Source organism: Microcaecilia unicolor, chromosome 2, assembly GCF_901765095.1.
Source record: "Microcaecilia unicolor chromosome 2, aMicUni1.1, whole genome shotgun sequence".
In the NCBI taxonomy this organism is placed as follows: Eukaryota; Metazoa; Chordata; class Amphibia; order Gymnophiona; family Siphonopidae; genus Microcaecilia; species Microcaecilia unicolor.
Window position 1 is genome coordinate 599,246,579 of NC_044032.1, and position 18,264 is coordinate 599,264,842.

Here is an 18,264-nt window from a genome sequence, read left to right on the forward strand (position 1 = left end):
ATTGCCTTACTGGGAAAGACCAAAGGTCCATCAAGCCCAGCATCCTGTTTCCAACAGTGGCCAATCCAGGTCACAAATACCTGGCAAAATCCCCCAAAAGTACAAAACATTCTAAACTGATTATCCCAGAAATAGTGGTTTTTCCACAAATCCATTTAATAATGGTCTATGGACTTTTTCTTTAGGAAGCCGTCCAAACCTTTTTTAAACTCTGCTAAGCTAACCACCTTTACCACATTCTCTGGCAATGAATTCCAGAGTTTAAGTACACGTTGAGTGAAGAAACATTTTCTACGATTCGTTTTAAATTTACTACATTGTAGCTTCATCTCATGCCCCCTAGTCCTAGTATTTTTGGAAAGCATAAACAGACGCTTCACATCTACCCGTTCAACTCCACTCATTATTTTAAAGACCTCTATCATATCTCCCCTCAGCCGCCTTTTTTTCCAAGCTGAAGAGCCCTAGCCGCTTTAGCCTTTCCTCGTAGGGAAGTCATCCCATCCCCTTTATCATTTCTGTCGCCCTTCTCTTCACATTTTCTAATTCCACTATATCTTTTTTGAGATACGGCAACCAGAATTGAACACAATATTCGAGGTGCGATAGAAAGGCATTATTACTTCCTCAATTTTGTTTTCCATTCCTTTCCTAATAATACCTAACATTCTATTTGCTTTCTTAGCCGCAGCAGCACACTGTGAAGAAGGTTTCAACGTATCATCAACAATAACACCTAGATCCCTTTCTGTGACTCCTAACGTGGAACCTTGCATGACGTAGCTGTAATTCGGGTTCCTCTTTCCCATATGCATCACTTTGCACTTGCTCACATTAAATGTCATCTGCCATTTAAACGCCCAGTCTCCCACTTTCGTAAGGTCCTCTTGTAATTTTTCACAATCCTACCGTGATTTAACGACTTTGAATAACTTTGTGTCTTCAGCAAATTTAATTACCTCACTAGTTACTCCCACTCTAGGTCATTTATAAATATGGTAAAAAGCAGCGGTCCCAGCACAGACCCCTGGGGAACCTCACTAAATACCCTTCCCCATTGAGAATACTGACCATTTAACCCTACTCTCTGTTTTCTATCTTTTCTATCTTTTAACCAGTTTTTAATCCACAATAGAACACTACCTCCTATCCCAATTTCCTCTGGAGTCTTTCATGAGGTACTTTGTCAAATGCCTTCTGAAAATCCAGATACACAATATCAACCGTCTCACCTTTATCCACCCACAGTTAACGTTTAATACTGACTCCAACAGAGGAGATGGTAGAGACAGTTGAAAAGTGCTGGTATCCTGCTGCTGGCAAGATGGAGTTTGACATGAAAACTGAACTGATGAAATGTCTACCGTTTCTAATGAAACTTATCAGGGTTTACTATTAGATATAGTTTATCATTTTAAGCATACTTTTTGCCCAGTTTTAACCTGTCGTATCCTGCAGGGTGAAGATGCCCCTAGGCTTAAGTGTAGTGTAGTGTGTCTAATGTGAAATCGAATCCTGGTGGCAGTATGGCATTGTAGCCAAAATTTTATTCTGTGTGATAAATTCTTACTCCTTCTTAAGGTTATCTATGGTAAAATGACTGTTCCGTTGGAATAGCCTGTTCTTTAAAGCTTGCTTTTTTGGATAGATTCATGGGTTCTTGTTATTTGTTTACTTATGAAGGATAGTTTTGGATAAGGGAAAATGTGTATGCCCTTTCGAAAAGGAAAGCTAGCATTTATTCAGTACTGGCACTGTAAGTGTATTTCCTAAAAAAATGTTAAGTCAGAAGTGCTAACTAGCTTCTGGATTATGTTATTTATGCAGGAGTTCAACAAACAATTGATTTTAAATTAATTGAAAGTGAAGGACTGTTCTGCCAATCCACTAATTAACTCATTTACCCCTCTGTTTACAAAGTCGCACTAGCAGCTGCCGGTGCAGTAATGCCGAGTTATCAAAAACAAAAAAAGAGGAAACATTTTTTAAAAAAATCCATACAGGGAATGTTAATAAACAACCACAAGACAATGAAAACTCTGAAAAACTTAGGGTTCCTTTTACTAAGCCGTTGTAAAAAAAAATGGCCTGCGGTAATGTGGGAGTGTGTTTTTGGTGTGTGCTGGGCCATTTTTTTCCACAGCTGGGAAAAGCATTTTTTAATGGAGCCATAAATGGTTGTGCACTAAAATTAAAAGTAGCACATGGCTATTTATTTATTTATAACATTTATATCCCACATTTTCCCACCTATTTGCAGGCTCAATGTGGCTTACATCGTACCGGAGGTGCGTTTGCAGTCTCCAGTGTTTACAAATACAGAGTGATGTTGAGATTAAGGCACAGAGGGCCATATTCTATAACAGTGCTCATATATGTTGGAATGCCCATAAAATGCCCATTTCCCTGCCTATAACCATGCCCCTATTTGGCTCCACGCATTAGAATTTAGGCGCTATGCGTTACAGAATACGTTTAGCGAGTTGTGCACATAAATTGTAATTATTGCCAATTCATGCTCATTATTGCTTGTTAAGTTGTGTTAAAAACGCTGATTGGCTTGTTAAGAAAATTATGGGGCCCTTTTATTAAGGCATGCCAAAAAGTGGCCAGCGCTGCTGTAGATGTATGTTTTGGATGCATGCAGGTCCATTTTTCAGCACACCTGGAGAAAGGTGTTTTTTTCGGGGGAGGGGGCAAAAATGGACTTGCGGCAAAATTTAAACTAGTGCGCATCTATTTTTGGCCTGAGACCTTACCGCCACCTATTGACTTACTGGTAAGGTCTCACGCACTAACTGGGCAGTAAGTGTAAGTGCATGTAAACTGCCGATTACCGCCAGGTAAGCGCCACACTGTAAAAAAATTAGAAAATATTTTCTACCTCGTGTTTTGGGTGCGCGTCAAAAATGGAATTACCGCCTGGGCACGCGGTAGCCTGGTGGTAGTTCCAATTTGACAAGTGTTGGACGCGCATAGGCACCTTTTGCCTTAGTAAAAGGGTCCCTAATGCTTTGTTATACAATACACTTGGATTTCAGTATGGAACGCTAGACTCGATATATAGAATGCGGCGAAATATCTCTTAAATTACTGTCATAGCGAGAACAATTTAGGCCCGGTATCTAAATCCACGAAAGCTTTCTCTATGTTCTTTTGTTCCCAATGTCAATCTGGTGATATTAAAAATGTTGAAAAATCTTACCAAGCAAATCTTCTCAACACATTTGAGAGTGAAACTTCGCCACACTGGTGCCCAAAAAGTGGTCACACTCAAGCGCATACAGCCTTATTATTATTACTACTATTATTTTGGGCTCCCAAAAGCTGTGAAAACAATCCACGACCACTTGAACTTCAGGAAATCACTAAAAACCTACCTCTTCAAAAAGGCCTACCCCAATGACCCCACGTAACCCTCTTCACCTACCAACACAGCATGACTATGATCGAACAGGACATCACGCAATCTTCATCCATTCCGACCCTCCACTTATACCTCATACGATCACTATACAACTTTGTATTTGTTATCCACCGACTGGGCAAACATCTTTGACAGTACTATGTAAGCCACATTGAGCCTGCAAATTGGTGGGAAAATGTGGGGTACAAATGCAACAAATAATAAATAAATAATGATTGGAAATGAGGCAGCAGCATAGCTGCCTTCAAAGTATACTGCACTGAGAACAACTGATGTCAATGATGCATCTGAGTTAAATTAAAAATACACTGCACTGATAAGAAACACATGGGGTCCTTTTACTAAGGTGCACTGAAAAAATGGCCTGCGCAAGTATATGTGCGTGTTTTGGACACGTGCAAATCTATTTATCAGCGCACCTGTAAAAAATGCCTTTTTTAAACATTTTGGCTGCAAATGGACATGCGGCAAAATGAAAATTGGTGCATGTCCATTTTGGGTCTGAGACCTTACCGCTATCCATTGATAACATTAAGGTCTCACGCGTTAATCGGGCAGTAATGGTCTATGCGCGTTGGACGCCTTTTACTGCCCGGTTAGCGCCGTGCGCCAGAAAATAATTTTTATTTTCTGGCATGTGTAGTGGATGTTCATAAAAAAAATGAAATTACCACCTGGGCCACGCAGTAGAATGATGTGACTATGACTGAAATACCATTAAGGGTACCTGCATATAAAAAAATAAAACAAAAAATGAATACTCAGGCATATAATTTCAAATATAAATTATATTAAAAATGCCTGCATAGTGTAACAAGGCAAACATGAATATGACACCTACAAAATTCAAATGGTCAGATGCCTCTATATGGATCTCAGGGTCATTTTAGCATCTAGTTACATACAGTAAGTTCCATACATACCAATTACTGCAATAAGACTGTCAAATAATAATATCCAACATCAAATAAATTACATAACAAATACAATAATATACAAGATACAAATATAAAAAATATGTTAATTAAATACATGAACAAAAAAACTTTACCCATTATACAAAATAATGTGCAGTAGAAAATATCTGAAAAGAAATTATGTATCTGTACAAGTACAAAGTGTGTCAAACTGACATACCCAGTGGAGAGCAATTGGAGAAAGACCTCCAAAAGATGACAAACGGAATAAGATCCAAATGCTTAAAGAAAAACTGAAAAATCAATTTCACCATTCAGTCCTGCTGGTTGTACAGTATTAAGCTCAAAAATGCATCTTTGTTCCTGTCGCAGTAATGACTGATCTCAAATCTCCTCCAAGAAACCTGAGTTCAGAGAATGAGTTTGAGAGTTTTCTAATCAACGTTGTACTAAGGGAGCAGAGATATTTCCTCTCCTGACATTACTTCTGTGTTCAGTAATTCTTGTCCTAATTTTTCTTATGGTTTTACCAACATGGGGGTCCTTTTACTAAGGTGCGCTGAAAAATGGGCTGCGCTAGTGTAGGGGCGTGTTTTGGGCGCACGCAGATCCATTTTTCGGTTCGCCTGTAAAAAGGGCCTTTTTTATTTTGCCGAAAATGGACGTGAGGCAAAATAAAAATTGGCGTGTTTCTATTTTGGATCTGAGACCTTACCGCCACTTAGCGGTAAGGTCTCACGCAGTAACCATGCGGTAATCGTCTACGCACATAGAATGACGATTGCCGACTGGTTTCTGCCGCATGCAGGAAAATAAAAATTATTTTCCAGTACCCACAGCAGATGCGCGTAAAAAATGAAATTACTGCCTACTCTATCGCAAGCCATTTTTCAGCGTGCCTTTGAAAAAGGACCCCTAATAGAACAACTGATGCTAGCATCACTGTTTCAAAAGACAATTCAAAATCGGAAGTGTTTCAGCTCTCGATTCCCTGTACTTGGATTTAAAATATGGGACTCTCTACGTATTGCCATCAGAACAGAAAACAGCTACCTTAGCTTCAGGAAGAGGCTAAAAACCTTTCTCTTCCCAAAGACTGCTCCATAACAATCCATTGATTTCTACCTCCTAGTATCTTCCATTATCCCTTCCTATAATGTTTTTGGTCTCATGCATTTCACCAGTGGTCTCTAATTGTTCTCATACCTCACACTAACATTATCAGCTTTTGTTTCACCTAGATTGTAAACCGCACTGAATCCTGAAAAGGAGATATTAGCGGTATAAATAATTGATTTGGTTTGATTTTTTTGTATTAATGGCCATGTGCTAATATTGTCATTAGCATATGACCATTTTTAAAATTTACCATGTGAGCATTTACCACCACCCATTTTGTAGGCAGTAAGGACTCACCAGTATCCCTGTGCTAACCGGTGAGTGTGCGGTAACGTAGATGCACTAACTGGTTAATGCAAGAATGTCCAATTTCCACAGTGTGGAAAACATCTGCAAGTTAAGTGACTTTAGTGCTATTAACAAAGATTTGAACATTTTGGACTGTTTTTAAAAGAAAAAAAAGTGGATAAGCTAAATCATCACAAAAAATTAAAAATGATGGATTGTTGCTCTTGAAGATTTGGGTAGCAATGTTGATGCTGTGAATTCTGATAATCCTTATGGTAGTTATTTGAAAATTGTGAAAATGTGTTGAGAGTACTGTAAAAAAAAAATCCATGAAAGTTTACTGATTTGATACTTAGGGCCCTGTTTACTAAGCAGCATTAGAGGCGCGTTAACATTTTTAACGTGCGTTAACCATGTAGGTGCGTTAACTGTGTATGTGCCTATAATATCCTTATAGGTGCCTATATGGTTAGCGTGCTCACTAAGTGTAGGTGCGCTAAAAACGCTAACGCACCTTAGTAAACAGGGCCCTTACTCTGCTGCTACATTGTGTTTAAGTTAAATAGTTGCTTGGGATAAAAATTATTGTAGTATATATATATATGTCCCTTTACAGTTAAATATTTTGTCCTTTCTATTCGATTCAATTTCCACCTCTGGCATGCCCCCTTAAAAAAAATTAGCTTATGGTAAATGCGTACACATTTTGAAGTTACTGCAGGACACCCAAGCGAATCCCAAAGTGCTCCATTTTTAGCTGCATTAGACGTGCATTAGCACTTAATTCAGCTTAGTGCAAGGACTCCTTAGGTTGTAAACCCTCCAGGGATAGGGAGATACCGATTGTATCTAAATGTAATTCACCTCGAGCCACTACTGAAAAAGATGTGAACTAAATCCAAATGCGTATGCTTCTCTTTGGAAGTGATCAGGCCCTTTCAGATGTGGGTGTTTGTGTGGCAATTGCTTGAAGATCATGCTCTGAACAGGCTTAATCAGAAGGCGCAGGTGTGATCACAAGTGAAATGAACTTCTCATTAACCAGCAGAAAGAGGTCAGAGAGGAAATAGAAAGGCATCTCATGTTGGTGATCAAATATACCTCTGAAGTGCTGTTTTTTTTAATCTACTGCTACCTGACCCCCCCTACCCCCAAGTAATGCAGAAGGTCTTGGTAAGATATTTTGATTTATTCTTCTCTCTCATTGAGACCAGGGGCGTAGCCAGTCTTCGGCGGGAGGGGGTCCAGAGCCCGAGGTGAGGGGGCACGTTTTAGCACCCCGCCACTTCTGACACCCCCCTGGCGCCACTGCCCCTCCCCCATCCCTTTCGACCCCCCCTCCTGCCGCCACCAAGTTTCAACCCTCTCCTGCCACCGCCAAGTCCCCAACCCCTGTCAGCTGAAGTCCCCTTCAGTGCCGGTCTCCGGGTCCAGCACATTCACTGATCTGGATTCTGTTTCTTTGAGTCCTGATGTCCTGCACGTTCCTATGTGCAGGACTTCAGGACTCACAGAAACAGAATCCAGATCAGCAACGCGCCAGACTCGGAGACCGATGCTGAAGAAGACTTCAGCTGGCGGGGGAGGGTTGGGAATCCCCGCCAGCAAAGGTACCTGATGGTGGGGGAGGGTTGGCGGCGGCAGGAGTGGGGGGTTGAATGTGGCGGGGGAAGGTCGGCGGGGGGGGTCAAAAGTAGCAGGGGGCTAAAATGTGCCCCCTAACCTCGGGCTCTGGACCCCCCTCCCGCTGAAGTCTGGCTACGCCCCTGGTCCTCAATGAGAGCAGGGGGGCCAGGGCTAAATCTGCGGGGGCCCATGCCCCCGTGGCCCCACCTAGCTACGCCTCTGTTTAGGACATCAAACAACCCCCTCCTTCAGGCTGAAAACCAATATGTAGTCATCTCTTAAATCATTGGCTCTCAGCTCTCTCTTGGAGACACACCTAGCCATTCACATTTTCAGGTTTATCACAATGAATAAACACGGGAGAGACTTGCATAAAATGAGTCTTAAATATATACAAATTTATCTCATGCATATTCGTTATGGTAATCCTGAAAACTTTACTGGCTACGTGTGCGTCTAGGAGCGGTCGAGAAGCACTGTCTTAAGACTGTTCCTGGAGAAGTCTAGTTAGCTGAAAATTCATACACCTAAAATTATGGTAAAACTGTGTGGTTCCTGATGAAGCCCTAAAGTGGGTGAAACGATCTGGGCCCTGTTGAATAACAGTTGAAATGTGGGGTTTTCAAGCCAACAATGAGAAAAGCTAAGTGTATTTATGCTATGTTGCAGCTTGGAAAGATTTCATACTCTTAAATGTTTTGGAGTATTGGTTCTATTTTTGAACAGTTTTGATTGTGAACAGGTGGGAGAAATTACCCCATGAAAGAGATGAGATCACGGACACAAAATCTTATATAGATGATAGTGTCTTGATGATCAGACCTCGGTGAAATCCAGGGTTTCTGAGGGTATTTCTCACCTATTTACTATTGTTCACTTTATACAACCCTTTGAGATTGTGGTTGGCTGTTTTTTGTGGTTTTAGATTACTAAAGGAAGATTAACAGCCCATACTGTTTTTTGTATAATTGCTTAGGGCATTCTAGGTACCTACCACCCTCTCAGTGAAGAAATACTTCCTGACATTATTCCTGAGTTGGCCCCTTTCCAACCTCAATTTATGTCCTCTAGTTCTACCACCTTCCCATCTCTAGAAAAAGTTTGTCTACAAATTTATACCTTTAAAATATCTGAATGTCTATATCATATCACCCCCAGATTCTCCTTTCCTCCAGAGTATACATGTTCAGGTCAGCAGGTTTCTTCTCATATGTCTTGCTAAGTAAACCCCATACCATTTTTGTCACTTTTCTCTGAACCATTTCAAGTCATTTTACATCCTTAGCAAGACTTGGCCTCCAAAACTGGACACAATACTCCAAGTGGGGCCTCACCAATGACTTGTACAGGGGCATCAACACCTCCTTTCTTCTGCTGGTGATACCCCTCTCTATCCAGCCTAGCATTCTTCTGGCCACAGCCACCTCCTTCTCGCATTGTTTCATCACCTTGAGATCCTTGGACACCATCACTCCCAGATCCCTCTCCTGAGCCGAGCTTATCAATCCCTCCCCTCCTAACTTGTACATGTCTTTTGGATTTCTGCTCCCCAAGTACATCACTCTGTACTTCTTGGCATTAAATTTTAACTGTTACTTATAATATGAAACCTATTAATGCTACTACTATCAATATATTATAAAATACTAGTATAAAAGGCCCATTTCGGTAGGTAATGAAACGGGCACTAGCAAGGTAATCCCCCCCCCCCTGCAGCGTCCCTCCTGTCTCCCCTGCCCTCCCTGCAGCCACCCATCTGGTCTCAGGACCCCCTCCCCACCAACCCTCCTCTGCTCCTGCAGCCACGCATGTGCAGCGGCCCTCCTCTCTCCCCTGCCCCCCTGCAGCCACTCATGTTCAGTGACTCTCCTCTCCCCCTACCCCCCCTGCAGCGTCCCTTCTGTCTCCCCTGCAGCCACCCATCTGGCCTCAGGACCCCCTCCCCACCTCCCTCTCCCCTGCCCCCCCTGCAGCCACCCATGTCCAGTGACCCTCCCCTCCCCCTGCCTCCCTCCAGCTACCCATGTCCAGCGACTCTCCCCTCCCCCCTTGGTGCATCATCCAAGCCCCTACCCCTCCCCGTGGGCCATTAACCCCCTCGCCACCCGCAGCCGCCAATACTAACTCTGTTCTGTCGCTGCTGCATCTCCTGTTGAGCAGCAGTGGCCGGTACCAAAAGAAAAAAGCAAAAAAAAGATTTATAACCTGAAACTCAGCTCCATAGACAGCCATCTGGCATTGGCTGTCGTCTCTGCAGTCGCTCCTCCTCTCCCCTCTGACATTGCTGCGCTCCTCCGGGGTCTTCCTGCAGGGGCAGTGACGTGGAGGGGAGAGGAGGAGCTGCTGCAGAGACGACAGCCAATGCCAGATGACTGTCTACGGAGCCGCATTTCAGGTAAAACATTTTTTTGTCTTTTTTCTTTTTGTACCGGCCGCTGCTGCTCCACAGGAGAAGCAGCAGTGGCCGGACAGCGTTTGTATTGGCGGCTGCGGGTGGCTAGAGGGTTGATGTGCCCAAGGGGGGGGGGGGGGTAGGGGCTTTGGTGATGCGCCGGGGGAGGGGCTTGGGTGATGCATCAGGGGGGGTAGGGGCTTGGGTGTTGCACCTGGGGGGGTGGCACTGAAAGCTGATTGGTAGGCAGGAATCAGCTGTCAGTGACGTCACTTACGTCTGAACGTTCTAAACTGCCTAGCATACCACCTCCGAGGGAGCCACAGTCCCAGGCACATTAGAACATTGGAGGTGAGAATTATTATATAGGATTATATATTGTGCTCAGAATATGTGCATTACACTGTATGGGATCCATCTCCTCTATAATGCACTGACCCATCCATCATTACACTAGAGTCCACCCTTCCTGCCTAACAAATCACTATATTGCTGATAGTCACTTAATAATCACTGTTTAATCCCCCAAATTGCTTTCCTCCAGTAATTTCCCATTGGGAAAAGGCACAGGGGGAAAATATAGATTTCCCCCCCAAAAAACAAATTACCACACAGTCTTGGTACCTCCTCAGTGTGTGGTCGGAATGCTCCAAAACTTGGTCCCACACAGATCAGCATGGACATCAGAGCTAATTTCCAGGGGGGGGGGGGGGGGGGGGAGACATTGTATAGTGAAACTTAGTGAGTAAAATGTTGTAATAATTTTATATGATTGTTGGTTAAATAATGCTTTGATCATGAATGTGACTGTTGGCAGCTTCTTATCCCTGGCCAGGTTCCTCCAGACCTCATGCTACCAAATAGCTGGCAAAAATCAACTGGAGATCCACAGTTTCTTCTGCCTCCCCCCCTCCCCCAGTCTGTTCTTCTTTCAGCTCCTGTTAGGTCATGCTGAGGCAGCTCCTCTCATTGCTTCTCAGCAAACTAGTTACCTGAACCAATCAAGCTGAACCCCCCCCCCCCCCCAAAAAAAAAAAAAAATCTCTTATTGACGTTATCCCTGCCTTTTTGTAGTTCCATCCAAAACTGTCAGGAAACTCTTGGTAGCTTTTATGGACATTTTAGCCCATCCTATTTTTCATCACTTCACTTTGGAACAAGTTTGGAACAGAAATGTCCTCATATTAACGACAGAAGAATATTTTGAGGCTCTTATACAATTACATTTTGCAGTTCCAGATATTTAACCCCAGAAAGAAGAAGAAGATGATGCTGTAGCCCATTAGAATGGAAACACATTATTCTCCCTGATGTACCTATTTCCTCCTACCCGCACACGCAATAAAATCCATGAACAATTCTGATGACTAAATTCATTCACTAATTGTTAAATGGATTTTTAAAGAAAATCTGTCTCATTTATGTATCTCTTGCACAATTCTTTTCAAATCTCATTTATTAGATAGATGGCAATAATAAATCAAAGTTGGCCTTGATCTCAATTTAACAACATAAAAATCAATTTAAGATTTTGTAGTACTCCAATCAGGAAAAGAATAAAATAGCAAGTTTTTTTCAGAAACATTAAACTGTTGAAAAGGTGTGCTTTTAATATATACTCCATTCCTTTTTTTAATCATATTAGGCTGAAAGAATATAGATTGAGTATGTTTTATGGCAGGAGCTAATTTGAGAAACTTGCTACTAGGTGATTTACGAAGCACAGGTAATTTCATTTAGTTCTAGAAGCTCTTAAAGGCTTATTTATTTTGCACGGCCTTTTAAAAGGCGATAATGACAGATGACATTATGGTGCTTATTTTAGAAGCTCTGTGTTTTGGTTGACCAACAGGTGGCAGAGGATGGTAGTAAATGGAATCCGCTCGAAGGAAAGAAAGGTGAGCAGTGGAGTTCCTCAGGGGTCAGTGCTGGGGCCTATTATATTTAATATATTTGTGGGAGATATTGCTGAAGGGTTGGAAAGAAAGGTGTGCCTTTTTGCGGATGACACGAAAATAGCCAATAGAGTGATTACCCTGGAGGGAGTAGAAACGATGAGACGGGATCTCCGAACCTTAGAAGAATGGTCGAGGGTCTGGCAGTTAAAATTTAATGCAAATATCTTCTGGGGAAATTAAATCGTTTGGTTTCTCCTCTTATACAAATACTCCTTGGTAAAATAGAAATCTGTAAATATAATCCCTATAATTTAACAGTATTCCTATGTGTGTTATAGTGTGATACAATAGTGCTCAGTGATCAGTGCTTGTCTTTAAGCCATTCTACAGCTTATGCCAGCGCACTGATCCCATCCATCACTGCATTACAGGTCCCTACCTTCCTTCCTTCCTGTGTGTGCCTCATTGTCTATGATGTAATTTCCCCCTCAGGTCTACTTATTCCAAATGAATTACTAATCTCATTAATGCCCGTAGTAATCCACTGGGGAAATCGGATGTACTAGTGTTCTGGATGGCTGCCCCTTCATTTTTTTCTTTTTTTTCTTATGATTTGCTCGTGTAGTGCTCTCTTAACCTTGGCCTCTCGTTCTGAACATGCCTGCATGTTTCGCTATAAAGCGTCATCAGGAGAACGATTATCCCAACCTATAACAGATAAAATTAATCACTATCATATCAAAACCATGTACTATCTCATTGTTGATTTTATAATCCAACAGAAATTTTACAACGTAAATTTTAACTTACAATTGTTGGAGACTATCTGGTGATGATCAGTCTACCATCCATACCGGTCTGGCAAAAGAACGCCGGTGCATGCGCACTCCCTTTTTATATTCCCACCTCCCCCGAGGAATTCTATGCTTGTGTGACCGCCCACCAATTAATTGCTTTGTTCAATCCCTTCAGTTGTGTAGTCTGCCATTTAAAGATGTACTGTGCCTCCTTTCTTAAGAGGCTATAAATTATGTTACCACCTTGTCGTTGGTGAAGTTGAAACAGAACTATAAATCGGAGGTCTTCCTCTTGATGTCCTGCCTCTTCCCAATGATTCACTAGCGGTGCATCCTTCTTATGAGTATGTAAATTACTTAGGTGTTCACCTATTCGTTGTTTAATTTTACGTTTAGTCTGGCAGGTATACCACTTCTCACATGGGCATTTAATTCCATATACCACTTGCAAGGAGTCACAGTTAGACTTGTTTTGCAAAATTATCATGCGGCCAGTGATATCATGTAGCCAGTGACAGGGTGAATAACTGTTTTGGTGACCCATGCAAATCGGCAGTATGAGCATCCATTACATTTACTGTGACCTCACTCTACTTCTTCTGGACATCGCTGTTCTCATCTTGATCATATTTGTCCTGAATTCTGAGATCTCGTATATGCAAATCGAGGGTCCGATTGAATCCCATGCAGATGCATTATCGGCCAGTGTTTCGTTATTATTTGTTTACTTTAATCTGAGTCGCTCTAGATGAAAATGGTAGAACACATGTCAAGATCTCGGGCAGCATCCTAGTGTCGTGTCGAGGTTGTAAAAGCCATTGCCTGTGGCTATTAGTAGCTCTCTTGTGTGCCCTTTTTACAGTCTTCCTGGAGTATCCCTTCCGTATAAATCTGTCTCTCAATATTTCTGAATGGCGGAAAAAATCAGTTTTGGAGTCACATAATTTCCTCACTCTCAAGAACTGCCCTATTGTGATGGCTTCTTTTTGTGATATCGGATGAAAACTGGCATAATGCAATATCGAATTTGTGTCTGTTGGTTTGCGGTACAACTGTGTGAAATCTTCCATCATGGAAAGTTATCTGAATGTCCAGAAAATTGACCTTATGTGTCCCTATGTTGATTTCAAATTTAATGTTTGGATCACAATTATTGAGGTGTTCACAGAACTGTGCCAGTAGATCTTTGTCACCCTTCCATATCAAAAACATATTGCCTATGTATCTTTTCCACATAGTGATATTTGACATGTATGGTGAGTTATAAACATATAGATCTTCATAGTGCAACATGTATAAGCACGCCACCGTTGATGGCTGCCCTTCTTTTTTCCATTACCAGCTGTTGATGCCTGATAATGTATAGATGATAAACATCTTTCATGGTCAGGGCTCCCATTTACACATGTAAATTACAAAATACTATAAGTTACACGCATTCTAGCTGCATTTAGGCATCCACAGTTATGCCAGGTCTATGACTGGTGCAGCTGAGTGTGCATAAATGTTAGGTACATCAACACTAGGTTATGCTAGTATTCTATAACAATATCTGGGTGCACTCCTATTATAGAGTTGACCCCAGAGAGGTATTTTAAGCATACTAGCTACACAATTTAAGCAGGTAACAGCCTGCTTAAACTGTGCAGCTAGTATGCATATATCTCCCTTTAAATTTATCCCACCAAAAATACCCACACATAGTTATATCTGCTTCAATGTGCATTAAAAATTTTCCCAAGTGGAGGAGTGGCCTAATGGTTAGCGCAGCAGGCTTTAATCCTGGCAACCTGGGTTCAATTCCCACTGCAGCTCCTTGTGACCTTGGCAAGTTAATTAATCCTCCATGCCCAGGTATAAAAACCTAGATTGTGAGCCCACTAGGGACAGAGAAAGTACCTGCATATAATGTGTACAGCACTGCATACATCTAGTAGCGCTATACAAATGATTAGTAGTACATTATTCAAATACTTGGTCATCCTCACATGTATTTGCAAAGCATTATTGTTTAGATACATAAGTATTGCCATACTGGGAAAGACCAAAGGTCCATCAAGCCCAGCATCCAACAGTAGCCAATCCAGGTCACAAATACCTGGCAAGATCCCAAAATAGTACCAAAACATTCTATACTCCTTATCCCAGAAATAGTGGATTTTCCCCCAAGTCCATTTAATAATGGTGTATGAACTTTTTCTTTAGGAAGCCATCCAAACCTTTTTAAATCTCCGCTAAGCTAACCACTTTTTACCACATTCTCTGGCAACGAATTCCAGAGTTTAATTACACGTTGCCTGAACAAACATTTTCTCTGATTCGTTTTAAATTTACTACATTGTAGCTTCATCACATGCCCCCTAGTCCTAGTATTTTTGGAAAGTGTAAACAGACGCTTCACATCTACCCGTTCCACTCCACTCATTAATTTATAGACCTCTATCATATCTCCCCTCAGCCACCTTTTCTACAAACTGAAGAGCCCTAGCCACTTTAGCCTTTCCTCATAGGGAAGTCATCCCATCCCCTTTACAATTTTCTTCACCCTTCTCTGCACCTTTTCTAATTCCACTATATCTTTTTTGAGATACAGTGACCAGAAATAAGCACAATATTCGAGGTGCGGTCGCACCATGGTGCGATACAAAGGCATTATAACATCCTCATTTTTGATTTCCATTCCTTTCCTAATAATACCTAACATTCTATTTGCTTTCGTAGCCGCAACAGCACACTGCGCAGAAGGTTTCAACGTATCTTCAATCACGACACCTAGATCCCTTTCTTGGTCCGTGACTCCTAACTTAGAACCTTGCATGACATAGCTATAATTCGGGTTCCTCTTTCTCACATGCATCACTTTGCACTTGCTCACATTAAACGTCATCTGCCATTTAGACGCCCAGTCTCGTAAGGTCCTCTTGTAATTTTTCACAATCCACCCGCGATTTAACTACATTGAATAACTTTGTGTCATCAGCAAATTTAATTACCTCATTAGTTACTCCCATCTCTAGGTCATTTATAAATATGTTAAAAGCAGCGGTCCCAACACAGACCCCTGGGGAACCCCACTAAATACCCTTCTCTATTGAGAATACTGACCATTTAACCCTACTCTCTGTTTCCTATCTTTTAACCAGTTTTTTTTATCCACATTAGAACACTACCTCCTATCCCATGACTCTCCAATTTCCTCTGGAGTCTTTCACGAGATACTTTGTCAAACGCCTTCTGAAAATCCAGATAGACAATATCAACCGACTCACCTTTATCCACATGTTTGTTCACCCCTTCAAAGAAATGAAGCAAATTGGTGAGGCAAGACTTCCCTTGGCTGAAACCATGTTGATTCTGTAACATTAAACTATGTTTGTCTACATATTCCGTAATTTTATTTTTTTTAATAGTTTCCACTATTTTACCCTGCAGTGACATCAGGCTTACCGGTCTTTAATGTCCCAGATCACTCTTGGCATCCTTATACAAGAGAGGGACAATAAGAAGATCAAGCCTAAAAAAACAAGCAGGGACCAGAGGAAAATCATAGGTGAAGCAACAACAGGACAAGGGAGAACCCACTAGAGACTGTAAAGGGACTATATTCAGCCCGCAGCCATCAGCAGCTTTTTGTGCAGAATGTGTCTCATTCAGCCGTGTGCTGAATTAAACCCAGAAATTCAATGCCAGGCCATATCTGGACACCAGTATTGAATATCCAAGCCAGTGCAGCTACCCAGAAGTTGCCCAGGTAGCTCAAAGGATAAAGTTAGGACAGCCTTTTTGCTATTCTAATTTTATCCACTTACGTAATTAGCAGACTGATTATTGCTGCAAAAGATCCACCTCTACTCCCTTGGACTGCCCCAGCACTGCCTGGCAGTGCCGCAGCAGTCAGAGGAGATATTCAGCATTGTTTTGAATATTGAGCCCTAAGTATTTTAAAGTTACTTTACTGTTGTATTGACTGTATATAGTTCATATTGGTCAATAGAATTAGCCCTATTGGGTCCCATTGTTTTCCTGCATTATCCAATTTTAAATAAACCTTTTGGTTCAGAACTGCAATTTTTGGCCTGGACTGACTTATTGGATGAGAGTGCTTAGTAAGTGAATTTGCAGTTGATTTTTGAGTGCCATTTACTGAATCTAGGCAGTCCTTACACCTTGAAACTTACAATCTAGTCAAGACAGACAATATATATATATAAAATATATATGATGCTCCAAATTAAAATGGCAGAGCTACAGTAGGATGTAAAGTAGATGGGCTGTAGCTGTGGTTAGGAAGGGACAATTTTTCATTAAGCAAAGCTGTAAACAGTGAGATACCTTTAGACTTATTTTAAGAAAATAGGTAAGTGAGAGTGAAGTAGGCCATGGAGGCCTACCTCACTCCTACCTGTCATTTCTTTCTCTATAATATCACCAAAATTCGCCCTTTCCTTTCTGAGCACAATACCAGAACCCTCATCCACACTCTTATCACCTCTCGCTTAGACTATTGCAACTTGCTTCTCACAGGTCTCCCACTTAGCCATCTCTCTCCTCTTTAATCTGTTCAAAATTCTGCTACACGACTAATATTCCGCCAGTGTCGTTATGCTCATATTAGCCCTCTCCTCATATCACTTCACTGGCTTCCTATCCATTTCCACATACAGTTCAAACTCCTCTTATTGACCTATAAGTGCATTCACTCTGCAGCTCCTCAGTACCTCTCCACTCTCATCTCGCCCTACATTCCTCCCCGGGAACTCCATTCATTGGGTAAATCTCTCTTATCTGCACTCTTCTCCTCCACTGCTAACTCCAGACTCCGTTCCTTTTATCTTGCTGCACCATATGCCTGGAATAGACTTCCTGAGCCGGTACGTCAAGCTCCATCTCTGACCGTCTTCAAATCTAAGCTAAAAGCCCACCTTTTTGATGCTGCTTTTAACTCCTAACCCTTACTCACTTGTTCAGAACCCTTATTTTATCATCCTCACTTTAATATTCCCTTATCTCTAGTTAGTCCTATTGCTCTGTCCTAATTAGATTGTAAGCTCTGTCGAGCAGGGACTGTCTCCTCATGTTCAAGTGTACAGCGCTGCGTATGTCTAGTAGCGCTATAGAAATGATAAGTAGTAGGAGTAGGGGGCATGAAAGGACCACCTGTTGCATGGGGTTTAATGGCAGCAATGAGCAGGAAAGCTTCTCCTACAACAGGAGTGGGCAACCTTGATCTTAGAGGACCATAACACAGTCAGGTTTTCACGATTTCCCCAATGAATATGCATGAGATCAATTTGAATGCCCTGCCCCCACTGTATGCAAATAGATCTCATACATATTAATTGGGGAAATCCTGAAAATCCAACTGGGTTGTGGCCTTCAAGGACCGAGATTGCCCACTCCTGTCCTAGACCCTCAAGGCCAGTCTCAGCAGAGGGGAGAGAATAGCAGCATCAGCATGCAAGAGAAACCCTGCTTCCTTCCTCTTCCATCTGAGGGGTCTATGGAGTCATCTTCTGCCTCTTCTGGCTAGTGCCATCCAATGGCTGTTTGTGTGGGTGAAGCAAAAGTATACATGTTTCTTCACAAGTTCTGCATTGTGAGTTGTTTAGCATTCCCTAGCAGTAAATTTAGCTCTATAACTATGTGGAGACTTCATGCTACTTGGCACAGAAAAACTGGTTCATGTCCTCTTTATGTAATGGGACAGCTTTTTTAAACTTGAAAGATTCTGCTTTGCTAAATTAATTAATGTCAGATTTTAATGTTAAAGTTAATGGGATCCAATTACTTTGGACCCCTG